The following is a 20056-nucleotide window of genomic DNA, read 5'->3' on the forward strand; positions in this document are numbered from 1 at the left end:
AAACGCATGGCTGAGTTTATTAAATAAAACACAGGAATTGTTAGAATGTATTCTTTCTTTAAAAAACCCAGATTGTTCTGGTCTGACAAGGTCTGGAGGAAATGGGTTGATTTGCATGGCAAAAATCTTTGCAATATTCTAGTAACTTGTATTAGCCAAAGAGATGGGATGTGCATTTTTGCAATAGGTATCGTCTTTATTGTCTTTTGAAATTAAATATATGACTGCCTCTTGAAAGGCACTTTGAGAGGCATTTTGTTTATAAGACAAAGGAGATATGGGAAAAGGTGTTTCAAGCACTAGGCATAGGATCCAATGGTAAAAACCATTAGGTCAAGGTGCTTTTCCTTTTTTAATAAAAGCCACTGCGTTGATGATGTCAGGAATGTTAATATCTTTGTTTGGTGTTCCAAAACCAACATTGGGTGCAATTAATTTTCTCATTTTGTTTTGGATTCCATAGTAGCAGGCACTGCTTTTCAAAAGATAATTAGAAGCAGCATTGGTAGTAATGTTCATTTTGGCATCCATTAATTCTGTTATTGAAACCTTGCTTTTAGAATGATATAACTTATATTCTAATTGTTTTTAAGTATTTAGAAGATTATTTGATTGGCTTACCACAGGTTTCTCTTTATGGGATACAAAATTGAGAGGCAGCTTTGAAAGCATCTCAAACTTTTGAGAATGAGATTTAATTAGTGTCCTTAAAAGCTAAAAGATCTTGAGTACAATTTTCCAATTGTGAAATGATGTATGTATCTAAAGGAGAGAGTTATTGAAATACCATCTACCTGAGTGTGGTGAAAAAAGAATGAGGTCAAGATCTGTGTATACTAGAGCATGTTCAGAAATTAGGATGGAACCTATTTCACAATGCGATACAAGTTGTGTAAGGAATTTGCTAAGGGATAAATAATCAATGCAAAACTGTGGTTGATATGGCAGTGAATAAAAAGAAAATTCACAGAGGTCAGGGTGACATAGTCTCCAAATATCAATAAACGATCTGTTGTGGATAGCCAATTTAAATTGTGGATGAATTTTGTTATGGGAGAATTTGAATTTAGATTTCCTGTCTTGAAAAGGGCCATGACTTGACAGTTGCCTCCAAGTATGAGATATTAATCATCAAAAAGATGTAATTTGTTAGAAACAGTGAGCCCGGAAACACTGTCAACTGATACTGGACCATATTTGTTGAAAATAGTGATTGGAATATTGTTAATGAGTAATTTAACCACAATTCACCTGCCCTCTAAATCATATTATAGATGAACAACCAAGATATGTAATTTTTTATGACAGAGGATAATTACACCATTTTTCCTACCCAAAGCTGGGGAGTATTTACATTACCAACCCAACAGTTTAATTTGTTAGCTTTTACTTCTGATAAATTTGATTCTTTAATTAATGCAATATCAGTCTTACTTGTGTCATGAAGCGAAATTACCCTCTGTTGTTTAACAGGGTTACTCAAGCCCTTCAGGTTCATTGAAAGAGTCTGGGATATAAGTATTAAATCATACACTGAACAGTACACATGTCTATAAATAAAAACATAAAATTGATTTTAAAATACTGAAGTGAAACCATCACAAATTAGAAGAACAGATGCAATTTAATTAGACGAGTAAGGGAAGCTAAATTGATGTAAACAGAAGACATTAGTCAAGGGATAATAACAAGGAGAAAAAGAAGGAGAGAAGGGAGAGAGACAGGATATATCGGAGATCAAAGAGACAGTATAAAATAAATCTATGACTGAGATACATTGTATGAATACGAATTACATGAAGGGGAAGTGGAAACACCACAAGATGTCGCAGTAACAACGTCACTCCAGAATCTGGAGGGGAAGGTAAGGAACTTGTTTGAACTGCAATGAGTAAATACAACGAGTGGAACTAGACACAAATATGTGGGAAACCGCGAAATGAAAACAAGAAGATATGGGAAATATAATTACTGTTTAGACACATTAAAACATTAGAAACATATACAACAATAACATATACAACAATATTTTTTAGTAAAGCAATTTAACAGGAATATTATGAAGTCTCCATGTCTTTTCCTTCATGTCTTTGTAGAAAACTTCTGAGAGTGCCAGGGTCATTGTAGGTACTTGTCTTGTCTTTAAAAGTAACCTTAAAGAGGTAGAGATGGAGGGGTCCAAATCTTGCAATAGTGGCTCTCAAAGCAGGTCTCGTTTTCAGAAATTGATTTCATTTCTCTGCCGTCATTTTGGCCACATCTTGGGAAAAAAAGATGGCAAGCTGATTAAATGATTTGTTTCCTTGATTTAACTGCTGATAAAACAGTCAGGAGGTTGGTATTATAGGAAAAACAAAAAAACTCCTCTGGGCTTGGTGGAACTCTTCAGACCAAGTCTGTGAGCTCTCGGTATGTTTAGTGTTATGGTAGGCAGGAGGTCCAGCAGTTTTGTAAGAAAGGATTGTTAATAAGTAACAGATTAAATCCCTCCGTTCCTTCCAGGAGGCCATAAATATGAAGGTTGTTTCATCGATTATGATTTTCAAGATCCTCAGTATAATTTTTAAGGGAAGAAATTTCCGTTTTTAATTTGTCTATGTGTGAATAAGTATCCTGCAAGTTATCTACCTTTTGTTCCACTATGGTGATATGAGAGTCTAAAGAGGACCACTTGTCATCAAGATTTTGTAAAGTACTATTAGTCTGTTCTATAATGGCCTTTGAAGTGTGAATTTCCTCCAGTGTGACTTCAATTGTAATGGATGATGGTTTGACTGGGGAAATAGGATCTTTTTTTGGTTGTTTAATAGACCCAAGTGGATGTTTAGTAGCTGTACAAGGTTTTGTTGCAAGAGTAGAAGTGTTTTCCTGTTTTTGTGAGGTAGGGTCTTAATGTCGGATAAGGAATCAAAATCTGGGATAGAAGATTTTGTTTGTGTCTTAGTGAGTTTGAGGTTTCTTGTTTTCCCCATCAAACAACAATGACAATATGAGAAAATAATGAGCCAGCCAAGATAGGGTGGAGGAGAGATTAGAAAAAACAAGAAGAAAAAAATGCTTCTGTAAAGCACATCGAGAAAAGAGCTCAACTGAACAGAGCACTCTTTAAAGCTGTGATTTATTAAGAAAGGTGTAACCAGAATGTTGTTTAAGGGGCAAACAGTTTACATTATTTAGTTGGGGTATTTTCACAAAGCTATTAGTGAGACTTCATGTATGAAGCAGCGTTAGAAGAATGTAAGAGACACAACTTGTGCAGAATGTTGGCAGGAGGGCCCTTATAATTAAGTGAGGAGTTCTGCTTGTTTGTACGTAATATTACATCTTCTCTCTCTAATGTGCATTCTTTTCTTAGCAACCCAGTGCTGTTGCACTGGCAAATGCTCTTGTATGAGCATATATCAAAGGCATTTTGTAAATGTGATTACAAGGTTGTTCTATACGTATTCACCTCCTGGTCTCTTGTCTTGAGTAATACTGTAAATCACTCCTGGCTTTTTAACCAATAACAATTAGAAATCTATACCTAGATAGCACATCTAAAATGTAAAAAATGAAACTCATTTATCCCATAATGCGAGGTGCTTTTAATTGAAAAGCTAGGTTAAGAATTAGGTGTCACACATGCCATTCGAACTCTTGGCAGCCACGTCCTTGTAGGCAAGACGCCATGCTCATTATAATTGGCTTTACTTTTACAAAACATTACCAGGAATGTTATTAAAGTTAGTTCTACTGAAAAAAAATACCGCAAATCCCAGAATGCAGTAACGTGTTAAAAGAAAGCACAGGGCTTTCAACAAAGTCTTGAGCACACATTGAGCTTTTTCAGAATTATATATAAAAATGCTTTATGCAGTACAACTAAACACCACACCAGTGGAGAGGTGTTATCTTATGTTCTTGTGGCGGTGTTGTGTTGGTCACTCGTAAGTACATCCATTTTTTTTTCACATCCACTGTCAACTACACCAACAGGCAAATACAGCAGGCAGAGTGCAACCAGAGATGTCACCTAAAGAGGGATAAATAAATGGAATGAGGTACAAGGTGGTAGGAATGTAAACTACAGTCAAACTTCAATAGCAGTTGAGCACAAACACAGGATGAGTGTCCCAGAAGCTATGTTGCACCATAAATGAGGGACTGCATTGACATTCACACATGTGTAGTAGAGGAACATTGATACATAGGTCACATCCTCAATGGCACAACTCCCTGAGTAGCCATGAATAGGTACCTGACATCCAGCAGATGTCAAAGCATGAAATGTCTACACAGCAGGACGAGTGAGAAGTCCCCCAAACATAACCCCAAACAGACAGTCTGAAGACCCTAAACCTTCACAACAACTTTAAGGCTGTACCTCAATAGCACCAGCATACCACAAATTAAGTTAGCAGCTTTGCATTTCCACTACCCCTCAATGTGTGTCATCCAACCCTTCAAGGTCGTCAACGAATATGTAAGGCTCCAGTCCCCACACATACATTGATGCATTCAAATACTGCCTACAGACTGCCTTCAACAATAAATCTACCATGTGCAGATGATATGTAATGCAGACATACCTGTACATCAAGGAAAGTAGTGACGAATCATGTCAGTCCTGTTGTCATGTGCCTCATCCTTATCTGTTTTCCCCTCAGCATCAGACTCACCGGCAACAAACACAGCTCCAGCATTAACGACCCCCTCCTCCATCAGTGGGATGTGCCTTCTGAGGACCAGATTATGGTGCATGCAGCATGCAACAATGATCTTGCAGACGTTCCTTGGATTGTGCTGTAGTGCAACACCAGACACATGGAGACAACGAAATCTGGCTTTCAAGAGACCAAAAGTATGTTCAATCACACGCTTTGTCCGGCCATGTGCCTCATTGTACTTGTTCTCCCCTAATGTAGTTGGACAGGTGTCCGGAGCCAGGACAGGTTGGGGTATTGGGAGACACCTGCGTGGGAAAGGAAACATGGCCATGATGTCTGACATGGAGAGCAGTACACATACTCATAAGCCAGGTCCTTTTGCGCTGGGACATTATTGCAGGGACACTTCCGTTCCTTAGAATGTAGGAATCATGTACTGATCCAGGGAATTTAACATTCACATGTGTTATGTATTGGTCTGCACGTCACACCACTTGTACATTGAGTGAATATGTACTCTTCCTGTTCCTATAAACCTGTTCATTGATCCTCAGAGGTACCAGGGCAATGTGAGTCTCATCAATGGCCCCAATTACATGTGGGACATTTGAGATGTTGTAGAAGGCTGCTTTCACAGTGGGAAAATCTGGAGGTAGTGGGAACCTAATGTTACTGTGCACATGCATTCTGGCCAAATCTGTGCAGGGATACCAACAACAATCAGGATGTCTGTCACAATGTAGGCTATACAGTATGACACACAACAGTCTTTATGCAATACTCATGCGAGCTGCCTGTAATGTGTCAGTACACATTACTCTACCATCCATACCTAAGCAGACAATGGCACATGATTACCGTGTGGATGGACGCATACAGGATATGTACACCTACACCTTTCCTGTGTTTTACTTTACTGGTCAAAGATGCTGACAATTAGTGCCAAGTCTGTACATTTCACTTGACATGCACTACATGTGTCCATATTCACCATGTCAGACCTGAAGTATGGTTTTATGTTGATAGGCAGGTAGTGAAGCTGTGTAAACTCAGGACAGTAATGTCACAAACTAAAATGGAATCCACGTATCCGGCATGCATTGGACTGCTGGAAGTGACCTTGTTCTGCCGGAGGAAGTCGTCATGGCGGAGTGAGGTCAGAGCCGCCGTGCAACTCCTCATTGGTTAACATTGATGTCAATGGAAGAGTGGAACCAATGACGATCACTGCTGGCGGTGACAGTCATGACTGCTGCGGTTGTGACCACCATTTTGTGTGAGACAGCTCACTTGACTCCTGGCATTCGGGCGATACAGACCTGCCCTTTGTGTGCTGCTGTGTCCTGTCTCTTGGAGCAACGATGGCACGCACTGCAGGGGAAAGGGCCCAGGTTTCTCAACGGAGGAGCTGGAAAAACTGGTGGAAGGGGTCCTACCCCTGTATGGGTGGTTGTATGGAGCTCCAGGACAACAGGTCAGTACAACGTCCATGGTTCCACAACTTGTGTGTTGTTTGATGATGTATGTGTGTGCACATTCACTTCATGACTGACCAGGTGTGTAGCATGCACATGATATGTGTGGGACATTGTCAGTGTGCATGAGCAGTGTTCGTTGTGTGTCGCCCACACTCACTACTGGATTGTTATCATTTACATCATATTCCCCCTTTTCTCATTGTTTCCCAATCAGGTCAGCACCCACCAGAAGAAAGGGTTTTGGTGAGCCATCACCAAGGAAGTGCGGACCCTGGGGGTCCATTGCCGGCAGAGCACCCACTGCAGGAAGTGGAGGGAGGACCTGCGTCGCTGGGCCTGGAAGACCACAGAGGTCCAGCTAGGGATGGCCTCCCAACGTGGAAGGGGTGCACGTCAGCCCCTGACCCCCCTAATGGCCCACGTACAGGTGGTGGCGTACCCTGATTTGGATGGGCGCTTGAAGGCAGCACAGCAGCCACAAGGGGGTAAGTGTTGACTATCAGGTCACTGCTGCGTGGTTCTGCACTGTCACCCTCCTTGGACTTGGAATTAATGTAATCAGATGCGATATAGAGAATGTACAGTCCTGGTTGCCACACACATCAGGTAGGAGTGTGTGATGAATGCTATGTTGAGCCATGTAGGATGAGTAGTGGTGGTACAGTGACATATGTTCTGCTGTAGGTATGGGTCTCTCTAGTCTGCTATAATGTCAATGGCTGCATCCTCCATCTCTGCGTGTACTGTAGTAGTTTGAGTTGGTCATGATGGCACTGTATATGGGTAATGACAGGCATGTTACGTGAGGGTTGCAGGTGCATCACTTCCTACATCAATGGATCCTCTGTACCACATGTACTCCTCACATTCCTGTCAGTTACTTAGTGTCTGAGTCCTTCTCTGCTTAGATTTATATTATCCTGAAGTGGATGACATGTGATTGGTTATAATCCAGGGCTTGATTCTAGGAGTAGTCATTTTGGCAATGATGGGCATATAGTTGTCTCCATGCAGGGGTTTGGTCTGCAGGGTTTTAATGGGTTATGGACATAGCTTGCATGACTCTTTTTGGTAAAGACTGCTTTATTGTCCAATGTTTGGTAGGCAGGGACTGTTATCTGCGTTGTTTGTATGTGAAGTGGATGTGTGGGTTCTAATACTTTCCTCCATTTCTGTTTCTGCCACCCTCCTTTTCTCTCTCCTCCTCTGTCTATGTGTCCATTAGCATCATCTGGTGAGGGAGGAACGTCACCGGCGAGTGGGGATGCTGCAGCCCACGGGACCCAGGAGGCAACCAGCAGTGAAGCCGAGAGGACCAGTGGGACGGAGGGTGAGGGGAGCAACACAGCGGAGACTGGAGCTACCACATCAGACTCAGAATCCTCCTTCGAGGTGGCTCCCTGGCAGTGGTGGACCCTTCTGGTACCACACCAATACCATTGTTGTCCGCCACACCCTTTCCAGCACTGCCCTCCCTGTGTCACTCCACCCAGTTGCCCGTGCCTGCTCACCCAGGAGGGTGGGCGTCTCTGCCGCAGACACCTCTGCCCCTGCGAGCCCTGCTGCCCTTAATGAGGAGGCTATTGACCTCCTGAAGTCCATCTCTGTGGGGCAGACAATGATTGTGAATGCTATCCAGGAACCCAAATGCAGCAGACCAATACGTTCCTGGAAGACATTCACAGTGCCTTGACTGACCTTCAGAGATCGTTTCAGGCTCTGGCCTCCTTGTTGACGGCAGCCAGTGTCCCTTCATCTTCCGTCCCCCCTCCAGCTACCTGTTCCCAATCCAAAAGCCCTCTCCCTACACCTGTCCATGGCACACCAACACATGCATACACCCAGTACAACAGACAAGGTGCACAAAGACAGACATGGGCATCACAGATGTTCACACAGGCATGCACACACACAACACACATCTGCAGAAACAAAAACAGACACTTCTCCCACCACCTCTACCCGTACAGTCACATCGCTACTCATACCTGCCAGCACAGCATCATCACACACTGGTCCTGCTGTCATTCCTGTCATCCCCACAATCACCATAACAGCAGACTCACAGTGACACACACCACATCCGCACTAACCACGACTACCGTATCTACCACCTGCAGCACATCCACCTTACTTGCACACACCACCTCAACATTCACTCACACATCACCCATTCCCTCTCCCTGCTTCTATAACACCCTTCTAAGAAATGCATACGTATCCACTCACCCACCCAACATTCAGCCACCACACAAATCCAGACACTGCACACACCACCATCCACGTACAGCACATAGACATGTCAGACGACCACTCCCTCTACCTCCACTACTCTCCCACAACCATGTGACCACCCCGTGTACCTAAGAGAGTTTTCCTCGGGGCCTGTGCACGTTCCCAACATGTCCACCACTAGACAGCTCCAAAACTCCAATAGATATACCACAGAGCCTGAGAGAGTCCAAGTGGGGAAAAGGAAAAGGGGATTAGGTAGGGAACAGCTGGGAAGGAGACCAGGAAATGAATCGCGCACCTTGCCGATTCGAAATACACAATGCAAATATCATGAAATGATCGCTCACACTGTTGCCGATCTGAATGTCAAAGTTAAATGCAGGAAATGAATCACGCCCCTTGCCGATTCGAAATACACAATGCAAATATCATGAAATGATCGCGCACCCTGTTGCTGATCTGAATGTCAAGAATCATATCCCAGAATTGAATTGCGCACCTTGCCGATTCAAACAAGAAAAGGTAAATGTCATGAAAACACAATCACGCACACAAGGAGTTTCACAACTAGGCCCAAAAACTTGAATGTCTTTGAAAACGGGGGTCGGGCCCAGCCCGACCTCCGGCTTACCGCCCTGCTAAAGGATCGTCAATATAATGAGGGCAGGCCTGGAAATATCATTGTAGGCCTCCGGGACCGGAGCTCAGGAAGTTGCTGCTGCTCTGCACCGGGACCTCTGAATAGTGAGCACGTGGAGCTGGGCTGACTCCCTTATATAGAGTCAAGCCCAGCCCACAAACCACACCCAGTCATGGGGCAGGTAAAGCTTCTAGAAGGTCCTAGAAAGGGACCATACCCTGACACACTCGGTAAGCCTGCAGTAATACCTTGCAAATGAACAGTTATTGCAAACATCATTAATAGTGGTTTTCAAGATTAAACTCTGCAATGCAAAAGGTTAACAAACTGCATATAAACATAATGCATGAATTATGCCTGTGCATAAAGAGTGGGTTTTTGTATTTTAGTCACCCGTAGAGCGTGCACTGTCCTGATGTTGACAGGTCCCGCCTCTGGTGTTTTCCCTGCTCCTCCACTAAGCAAAAAAATCCACCCCTTCCAGTGCCAAGGTCACCCCTCCCAAGCCCAAGCCAAAACGTGCCCCTTCCACTTCCAAGCTTCCCCCACCACCCCCACTCCCCTTAGGTGCCTGCCTGTACCATTGCTGCCCCTATGAAGTGGAGGTCTAGCTTCAGTCAGGAGTCAGGTTGGGCCATTCTTGATGGACAATGTGTCCTGGAAAACTGGACATTTGAACTTGCCATTGGCACCTTTGTATATAGTTTATTGTTCCAATACAACTGCCCACATTGCTGTAGTTGGCAAGATGAGATGCTTGTCCTGGTTTCCTTCAACATTGTGGTGTGACATCTGTATACAAAGGTGTGTGGTGTCTGTGTGTGTATTGTGTCTGTGTTGTTGCATACACCTGGTAGATGGTTTGGGCCATGGGGATGTTGTGATGTATGTGTCTGTGCTTGTTTGTGTGTTTGCATGGGGTGTTGTGTGCGTCCATGTGTCTAGTGCTGGTTGTGTGTATTTCCTTGATTGTTGGTTGTACGTGTTGTGTCAGCTGTATGTTTGTCAGCTACTGAATGTGTGTCATTGCTACATGGAGTTGATGGTGTGTGTGGATGTGTGGTGTCGCACAACATGCCCGTCTATGCCATAGTTGAGGTGTTTGTGGGGTAGTTGTCATTGTGTGGTTATGGGGTGTGTTGGTGGTGTTGTGCATTGTGCTGTATGTTTGACATGTATCTGCATGGCTTTGTGTGTGTATTGGGTATTTGGCATTGAGGTATGTTGTGTGTGCTTGTGTGTGGCCTTCACTGTGTGTGTGGGGTATGTGTATTCTGTGTGGGAGTGTATCACTGCCATTTCCCTCCCCTCTGTGCTAGGTATACTTACGGTTGTCGTCTTCATCGTCGTCGGTGGTCTTGAAGGTGTATGGTGAGCTACAACGCTGGGAAGACTAGCAGTTCATTTGCCATGGCGGCCGCGGCGACATCTCTATGCCTGGAGGTGAGTGTTTCAATTTATATTTTCTGTTTCCACCAGATTTTTCATGGTAGGTTCGCCCAACTATATATCCTGGTGGGGTGGTTACTCGGAATATGGAGGGGGGAACGTTGGCTGCCTCCTGGCTAAAGTTGTCTTCCATCGGCGGATGTGACTCGTCGGCGGTGGCAGGGCTGGCGGTGAGTTGTCTGTATTGTGTTGAATTGACAACTTTACTCATTATTTGGTGGTCTGCACCATCACCCTGCCGGTGGTCACAAGACCACCATCGGCGTGGCAAACTCGGAATGAGCACCTGAGTCATTTGCTAGATAAACATCCAGCGCAGCAGGAAATAAGATATTTTTGGAGGGGCTGGAAACAAGGTTGCAGTGATATGAAGAGGAGATCAAAACTAAAAAGAGGTGAAGAAAGTTTATCAGAGACAAGATTGATTATGCTACAGGGCAGATCCTCACCTTTGGGATGGAGTACAATGGTGCAAGAAGATAATTTAGGCAATTAAACTCCCTGAAACAGCAGGGACTGATTACATCAGAATCCAGCTCAGATGCTTTTTCTGATTTTGAGGAAATGCAGGGTAGAAAGAGCTCTAATGTCCCACAATTCACAACATTGGGAAAGTATTGTTTTTTACAGATGAACCAAGGGCCCTGGAAAAAGCCACCAGGAGGAAGAAGTGGTGTAAGAGATGAAGGGGTAAAACCAGGAGAAGAAGGACAAATTAAAAAGACAACGTGCTGCATGAGAAAAACACATGTCAGAACAGGAGAAACAAGTAATGGGTGAGACCAATCTAACATTTGTGAATTTATCCTCTCATAAGCCTGGTACTGATGAACCATCCTTAGTCAAATTAGGGTATCTTTCTGTCCCACTGCTAATTTTGACTATTCAAGAACCAGGATACATCTTTTTCGGTTTGTTAGGAAGCTACTGAAAATGTTTAGGCAAAAGGAAGAGAGACACACATATGGGAAAGATCTAGGGAATAATGTGATGGCTGATGTCACCTTTGATAATCTATGCATAGGTGACATTGATGGTCTAGCGGCCCTAAAGGAGCTTTGAGTGTGGGAGCAGGGATTGGCAGTCTGAGCTTGGACAATATCGTTAGACCTAAGTTGAAATATAATCCTGTTACTTTCCATGATAACATTAACACTTTTTATGAGATTGCTGCTTCTGAATTACTAAAGGTATGCCATAAGGAGAGTAATGATTTTGCCCCAAATTTGACTAAGGGACAGCTAGGTGCCCTGAGCACTTTAGAAAAACTGGCAATTATGTTATTAAACCTGCATATAAGGGTGGTACTGTGGTTTTGTGTGATATAAACAAGTACAGACAGGAGGCCAAGAGATTACTGGAACTTTCAGGCAGTTACCAAATAACATTTTGACTGCATATACATACACAATTGTACAATACCACACGCTGTTATCTGGATGGCAGGAGAGGGGTGTGCTAGAGGATGAGGAGGTAAAGATTTTGTTGGTTAAGTAACCCACTGCTCTTTGTTTTTATACGCTCTCTAAAATCCATGCGAACAGTAGTGATTCTCCAGGAAGAACAATAATTTTGGCCAACAATAGTTTACTGGAAAATACCTCTAGCTATTTGGATTTTTTCCTGTGCCCTTGTGTTATACTTTTACCAGCATACTGCAGGGACAGCATGGATTTTATATAAAAAAATCTCAAATATACCATGGACGCATTCCTTTATTCTTGTTACAATTGATGTGGTGTCATAATACATCTGTATATTCTATAATGCTGGCCTGTGTGACTGAAGACATTTTTTTAGAGATAAACCTGTACACCTTTATGATCACTCCATGATGCTTCTTGAAAGGCTATCATTCTGTTTGGAGCATATACATATATTTTTTGACAACCAGTGGTACAGACAACTGATCGATGTGTCAATAGGGAGCTGCTTTGCTCCAAGTTACGCCAGTATCTTCATGGAGTGTTGCGAGACCCAGTATATTTGGAATGATGAGATTGAGAGGTGGACCCAACACATGCCCTTTTAATCACGTTACATTGATTATTCATTCTTAATCAGGGATGGCCTGCAAGTGACTTTGGACATGTTTTTGGAGTGAATCTCAGACAATGACTTGATTCTCAGGTTCACTTCAAAAACTCATTAATCTACTATTGAATTGTATGATGTTTGTGCCACAGTGGAGGGTGACACGGTGCAGACTATTTTCTTCAGGAAAAATACGGCAGGTAATAGTATTCTTCATGCCTGTAGCCACCATCTACCGAAAGAGTATCCCCTATGGGGAATTACTCATGACAAAGAGAAATTGTAGCACTGACCAGGCATTTGAAAAAGAGCAAGCTAATATGATATCAAGGTTCAAAGCAAGGGGATATCCCATCAGGGTCATTAATATGGCCTATAAAAGAGTCTCTGAGGTTAGCAGGTATAGTCTGCTTGTGCTTAGCCCCAAGAAGGTAGATAAGGAGGTGAGAATGATTACTACTTTTAATAGTAGCTCCAGCAGTGTGAGTTAGATATTGAGAAAACATTGGCACCTAATCAGGTCGGATCAGGTCATTGGGAAGCTTGTACATCCTTGCCCATGCATCACAATTAGGAAAGGTAGATCCCTAAGGGACATGTTAGTGCACAGTCACACACTGCACACATAGATGCACAAGTCCTTGATAAAAAAGAGCAACCTGGGTTTTTTAGATGTGGAAAATGCAAGGCATGTGTTCACAACTCCAGCAGGAAGATTTTTACATTACCCGCAGGTAGGAAAGTCGAAATCCGGAAATGCATTAACTGTAACAGTGATTATGTTGTGTATATTTTGGTTTGTGTATGCGGACTCCAGTATATTGGGAGCACATTTTTTCCTGCATGTTCTTTCACATTTATGTGAGGTATGCCCATTGCAGCATTTGGCATATTTGGGATGCTTAAACACATCATATTGTGTTCAAGGTATTACCTTACAGGGTCACATTGCATTTACTTGCTGTCACAAGATTTTTTAAGTTTATGAGCATATGGTATTGAAGTTTATTGGGCCTGATTTAGCCACTTAGCTGAGATACTACATAGGAGCTGTGTTTTTCTTTATTGAACCATGGGACATGATAGCTTTCCATTCTAGAGCGCAATAGGCAGCATGTGCGCTCATGGCGGTGTGATTTTAGAATACTTCAGTCTTGGATTTTTATTTTGATACTGTGGTCCACCCTTAATTTCAAGTGATGATGTTTGGATGAGTAATGATTGGAGCACTATTATAAGTACTGATGGGAATTGCAGCCTCGCATTTGACCTTCACGTACAGATTAACGCTTCTTGCATTTCTCATATTTTGTATAACCAATAATATTTTTCATGCCCTAAGGTAACTATAACTAATACCCACTTCATGCAGAGTTTTTTTGCCATAGATTTTTCTTCAAATATTACATTGACATTATCAATGATGTCATGAGTGCTGTAATTTGTGAGGTAATTAGCAGTGCATGGCAGGGCACGATTTCTAGTTAACTTAGGGCACTAGTTGTAGTTACCTGAGGTAACTCTAACTATAATAGGTGAATTTCTATGGTTTTGCATGTTTAAAATGTGAGCCTAACTGTAATGTCCCTCTAACCTTTGGTTTTTACAGTGAATTTCTATGTTTTTAAAATTATATTTTCTAACTAAAACATCCCTGTGACCTTTGGGGTTTTTCTGTAAATTTCTATGTTTTTTTAACGTATAGTAGTTTTCAGCACTATATGTTAATCCAACCACCAAGGTGCACGGCCTTTGGCTGTGCGTTGCAGCAGTTGGCCACAGGGCCTGTCTCTCTGGGTGTGAGAATTGGTACAAGAGGCTGTATTTGGGAGTGAGAGTGGCTGTGAGAGTCTCTGTCTAGGTGTGAGAGTACGTGCATCAGTATCTTAGTGGGTGTGTCAGTGTCTGTGCAGGTCTATGAGTGGGCGCATGAGGGTGCCATTGGGTCTGTGAGTAGGTGTGTGAGAGTCTGAGTGAGTCTGTGAGTAGGTACATGAGGGTCTGAGTGGGGCTGCAAATAGGTGCACAAGGGTATGAGTGGGTCTGTGAGCGGGCATGTGAGTGTCTGAGTGGGTGTGTGAGTGGGAGAAAGAGATTGTAAGAGAGAGAAAGAGAGAAAGAGAGGGAGAGAGAGAGAGAAAGATTTTTTTTGGCTTTGAAGGATGATTTACTTAGAATTAGATATTTCTGGACAAATTGAAAAGAAAAATGTACTTCTCAATTGAAAAGTGCGACACTAGCTTTCAGTATGAGAATTAAACTTTTGAAGTTTAAAAATAAATTAAAGGAGGCAAATGATCATGGGCATGCCTGGAGTAGAACTTTCACCTTTCATTGTGAGGTTCTGTGACCTTCACCATTAGACCAGCATTTTTTTTCTCAAGTTTGCCCTTTACAGGCTATCTAAGACCGCAGAGCAATCTCAATGCCTCAACAGTGGTCCCAGCTGATTGTTTTTTTCTCTTCATTTTGTGCCCTTTACGGGGTATCTGGGACTATAGGGGGAGCCTGTGGCTTCCATCTCCTGCAGGAGCTGGCATTGCTCCAGCAAGCAAGCAAGGAGCTGCTTTTAATATCAGATACCTGCTTGCTGGAGCAATGTTTTCACCTGTCTTCCCTGTATGCATATCGGCCTGCAGGTAAGACAGATGAAAACTAAGGACATGTCTGACAGATACCGCTGTCAGAAAGCGGAGTTATGTTTGCCTATGCTTGGTGGGAGCTGTCAGCTCCCACAAAGCAAAAGCAAACAGCATTGTCCCAGGCGTGGGCACCCCAGGACATACAAGAGCCAGCCCTGGGGGGTCATTCATCAGTGTCTTATTGAGTGGAGCCATGCGGCCCCCGCAAATGTGAAAATAGCCCCAGTGAGGTGGTATTCCCCAGGGCCTGGGGGTCCAAAACAGACCCCTTTTACATTTTTTACTATTTGCCCTGGGGAGGAGGTGATCCCAGGACTGTGGGGGTCCGTGCACTCTTGCACCATATTAGTTAAAAGCCCCGGGGAGGTGGTGATCCCTGGGGCTGCAAGAGGGCCATGTGGCAGAGAGTGCAGTAATGCAGAGTGGTGCAGTGTCATAGTAGTAGCAGAGTAGACTCATGTGGCATAGAGTGCAGTGGCAAAATTTGGTGCAGAGTGGAGTATTGTAGAGTGGTGCAATGCAGAGTAGAATATAGTGCCTAGAGTGCAGTGGTATAGAGTGCAGTGGCATAAAATGCAGTAGTACAGAGGAGAGTGGTGTAGGGTTCAGTGTTGAAGAGTAGAGTGTCAGTGCAGTGGGGTAGAGTGGTACAGAGAACAGTTGCATAGAGTACAGTGGTGCAGAGTAAAGGGCAGTGGCATACAGTGCAGTTGTTTTGAGTGCACTGGTGTAGAGTGCAGTGGCATAGTGTGGCATGAGGCAGAGTAGAGTGTCATAGAGTGCAGTGGAATAGAGTGTATTGGTGTAGAATGTAGTAGTACAGAGTAGAGTGGTATATAGTGGCGGCCAGTGCAGTGTTGCAGAGTAGAGTGTCAGTGTGCAGTGGTGTAGAGTGCATTGAACTAGAGTGCAGTGGCGTAGAATAGATTGTTTCAGAGTAGAGTTCAGATGCATACAACAGAGAGGTGCAGGGTAGAGTGATGTGGCATAGAATGCAGTGGCATAAAGTAGATTGTTTCACAATAGAGTGAAGTGGCTTAGAGTGGAGAGGTGCTGGGTAGAGTGGAGTTACATAGAGTGGCATAGATGTGATGGCATAGAGTAAAGTGGTGTAGAGTGCCATTGCATAGAGTGCAGAGTTCCAGAGTAGATTAGAGTGACGTACATTCTATTGATGTAGAGTGCAGGGGTATAGAGTTGAGTGTTACACAGTAAAGTGCACTAGAATAAAGTGTATTAGCTTAGAGTGCAGTGGCGTACAGTACAGTGTTACAGAGTGGCATGGAGTGGAGTTGTGCAGACTAGATTGGTGTTGCCTAGACTGGAGTGGTATAGCGTGCAGAGGAGCATGGCGCAGTTGTGCAGAGAGGAGTAAAGTGCAGTAGCAAAGTGTAGAGTGGTACAGAGTAGAGTAGAGAGGCATAGTGTGAAGTAGCATAGAGTGCAGTGGCATAATGTGGAGTGGTTCAGAATGGAGAAGAGTGCAGTGCTGTGGCATGGAGTCTGCCACAAGGGTTTGGAAATTTAGTAAGTCGCCGTCCAGAAACAAATCACCCAATTTTAAGATACCTGCAGCATGCCACTGATGGAGTTGCTCTGAGCACAGCCGTCCTGTGCGAGTGGGAAGGCTTAGCGGAGGTAGTGCAGGAGCATAGGGTTTCTTCGTGTCAGAGAGTTTACAGGCTCTAGCAATGCAAGAGAAATCTGTGCATGGTACCCCGGATGGTGATCCGTAGAATGGTCAGTAGGAAACAATGAGCAGTGCATTATGCCGTCCTCAAAAGTCTTTATTGGTAAACCCCATCTCATGCATGGAGGTGGGCAGAAAGCCAGCAAACCACCCATTGGACCCGTACAGCTGAATAATGGCATTCTAAGTCCAGAAGACCTAATCCACCCGCAGTCACGGGTAGCTTTAGAGTGGAAAGAGCTACCCGACAGCACCGCAGTGACCAAATCAGATGTGCGTCATGTCTGAAGAAGGAATGAAGGATGAGCAGGGGAAGGTTTGCTAAATAATACTGTCATTGGGGTAGCACACCATCTTCACTAGTGCCACGTGGCCCACTACAGAAAGCAGAAGAGAAGACCAAAAAGCAAACTGGGCTTGGAGGGGCTTGCATCCTGCAAATCAGTGGGAGAATGGTAAATACTATTCACTGGGTATCAAAAGGTAACTGGTTCCCAGTTCAATCTGAGATCTAATTGTATATAAAGGGGAAAACAGTGCCATGTGTTAAAGAAACACTAATTAAATTTTTAAAAGTTTACATTTTGTTTGTGCAATTTACATTGCAAATATTTTGAAGAGTCTATGTGTACTTGACACTTAGGGATAACCCAGATCACTAGTTTGGCTTTTGCTCAATTTCAAAACCAGTTAAAGACATGGGCAAAACGGGCAATTGCCTTGCACAACCTTGCAAGGGGTCTGGCCACTGCTCACCCTTCACAAGCACAAACAGCAGACCATTGCACCAGAAGAGTTTGCCAAGGTGGATGGATGTTGCTTGTTCAACTACTTGACAGTGCCTTTTCTGTTTCTCTCCTGTGTGCAAAGACAACTCCCCAGTACCCAATACCTTCCGATAATCTTGGCGGACCCATTTTGTCTGATTTTAGGAATTGTCCCAACTTGTTCTCCTCTTCCTCATTTAACCAGTTTTTAGCAACCAGCCTTTGAATCACTTGCTGTGGATCTCCCATTTGATCTCAATTTCAATATCTTTGATTGGTAGTCCGGGCTCCCATTTCTGAGATAAATGTAGAGTTGTGGGTACCTCACATCCTGACATTAAGTGAGAGACTGTCACCCACACCATCTGCCCTGCCTTCTTACATTTTTTTTAGGTTGATAGTCCATGGGCGGTTGGGGTAAGCCAGATGTTTTTGTTCAATTTGTTTAAACTAGCATAAGGTTAATTACCTTGATGTTTCCCAAACTGTTTGCCAGGGGGTTTAAAATGTTCAGAAACATAATCAAAATGTTGCTGTTGCATTAATTTACTACTGAACAAGGATGTAATGTGACATCTGAATGTAGCATACCAGGAGGCAGTCACAAAAAGACCACAGTGAATAAATAGTGACATATTAAAAAAGAGTAAATACATGCACTGACATCAAAGTGAGGCATGGCCTCTCATGCATGTGTCTGTAAAACTGACGTTTGTTCTTGAATTTCTGTCCAAAATTTTGACCCTTTGTCCTGAATTTTTTTACAGTCCTGTCCAGAATGTGCCTCGATGCCTGGTGGTCACCCTAGAGGGAGTACAGGGGAGCGAGCTTTGTATGTGTGTGATACACCCCCAAGACGCTTTTTCATGTGGAAAGGTGGGGAGGCAGCTTTTCTCACGGTGGCCGTCTGTAGGGTTTGTTGATTGGTGGAGTTTAAATTACCTTGTGAAATATTTGGGACTCGTACCCAAGCATCTCTGTGCGTAATGCACAGGACTATCAACTATGAACGCTCATGTGAGGTGATCCATTTCATCACTGTAAAATGCCAGTTACTAACTTACTGGCTTGTCAAATGTGTGCATGTGTTTGAAAGGAGTGGTGAGTGAGCGAGAGCAGGAACAAGTCAAAGGCTCGGAGAAAGTACGAATGATTGAGTTTATGGATGAGTTTCTTGAGTAACTGGGTATCATAAGTAACTGAGTGTATGGATGAATGAGTTAGTAAATGCATGGAAACTGTACTGCAAGGATCGTTGAGGAGATTGCATGCACTAATGGCTGCAGTGATGGACAAATTAGCATGTTTATAAGTAATGTACTAGATCACCCATCCATATAGTCTTCATTCTTCCATCCACTAAATCTTAGTCACATTATCTACTCTTCCATCCACTTAAAGATGCCAATCAGTGAAGAAGCAGTTCCACTTACAAAAAGCAGTCCTATTGGCTTTGCCAATGCTTGTTAAATAATGGTAGAAAAATGTTTCGGATGTGGCAATAAAACATTGTGTTATAAGTGTAGCAGTTGCTAAAATGCAGTCTAAAATGCAGGCATAGCTCTTAAAGTACAACAGTATCCGTCTTTAAACGGATCACAACATAGTGGACAACAGACCGGATACATGAGCCACGCAGTATTTACGAATTAGGATGATATAATGCCTCAAAGTAGATACTTTGTTGGAGCCGTTGTCAGCACACAATGCTCACATCGTATCTGCACATATGAATGGGAACAACACTTTCTTGTGAAAATGAGACACACATCCTGTGTGTGCGAGTGGCATCGTGTGTGCGCGTCGTCGCTAGTTACTAAGGTTGTGCATTTCTGAATAGAATTTGTGAAATGACATTTTTCTACTGGCCAGCCAAATTTGATGAAATAGCCCTTTTGTTTTTTTGAAAATTGCGGCATGTACCACCTCTGGAGGAAGAGATCACAAAGGTCTGAGCTGAATGCTATTTTTTTAACCAATTTCTTCCATTTATTTCACGCGATTTATGTACGTTTCAAGAAGGTGTTTTTTTTCAAATAGATTTGCTGTTGCGTGGTTTAAATGTTATAAAGCATCACGCTTTACTGCAGCATTATGTGAAAGGTTGGCGGAAAGGAACAATTACTTCATTTCTTGTTGACAGCTCTCAATGTGTAGCTTTGAAATCTTTAATGTCCGTTTTTTAAGTGATTGTGGAATCCCTGAAGGGTAAGAATTGAGCCCTGTTGGTAGTCGACCTCTATGTAGTCCTCCCGGCTGCTTTGATGCGCCTACTTATTTGGTATTTTTTTCTCGTCTGCGTATGACACATAGCTGGTATCTTCCAAGGGCTATGAACAAACCTAAGGAACATCTTCTATCGTTGATAGCTTCAAGATGACTGCTAACTGCCTCCTCTCAATGCGGCCAGACCCGAGATATTGTTATTTGTCAACACTTTTTGCCGCTCTTCATGCTGGTAGCACGCGCAGG

The sequence above is a fragment of the Pleurodeles waltl genome, chromosome 1_1 (assembly GCF_031143425.1).
Source record: "Pleurodeles waltl isolate 20211129_DDA chromosome 1_1, aPleWal1.hap1.20221129, whole genome shotgun sequence".
Taxonomy (NCBI): Eukaryota; Metazoa; Chordata; class Amphibia; order Caudata; family Salamandridae; genus Pleurodeles; species Pleurodeles waltl.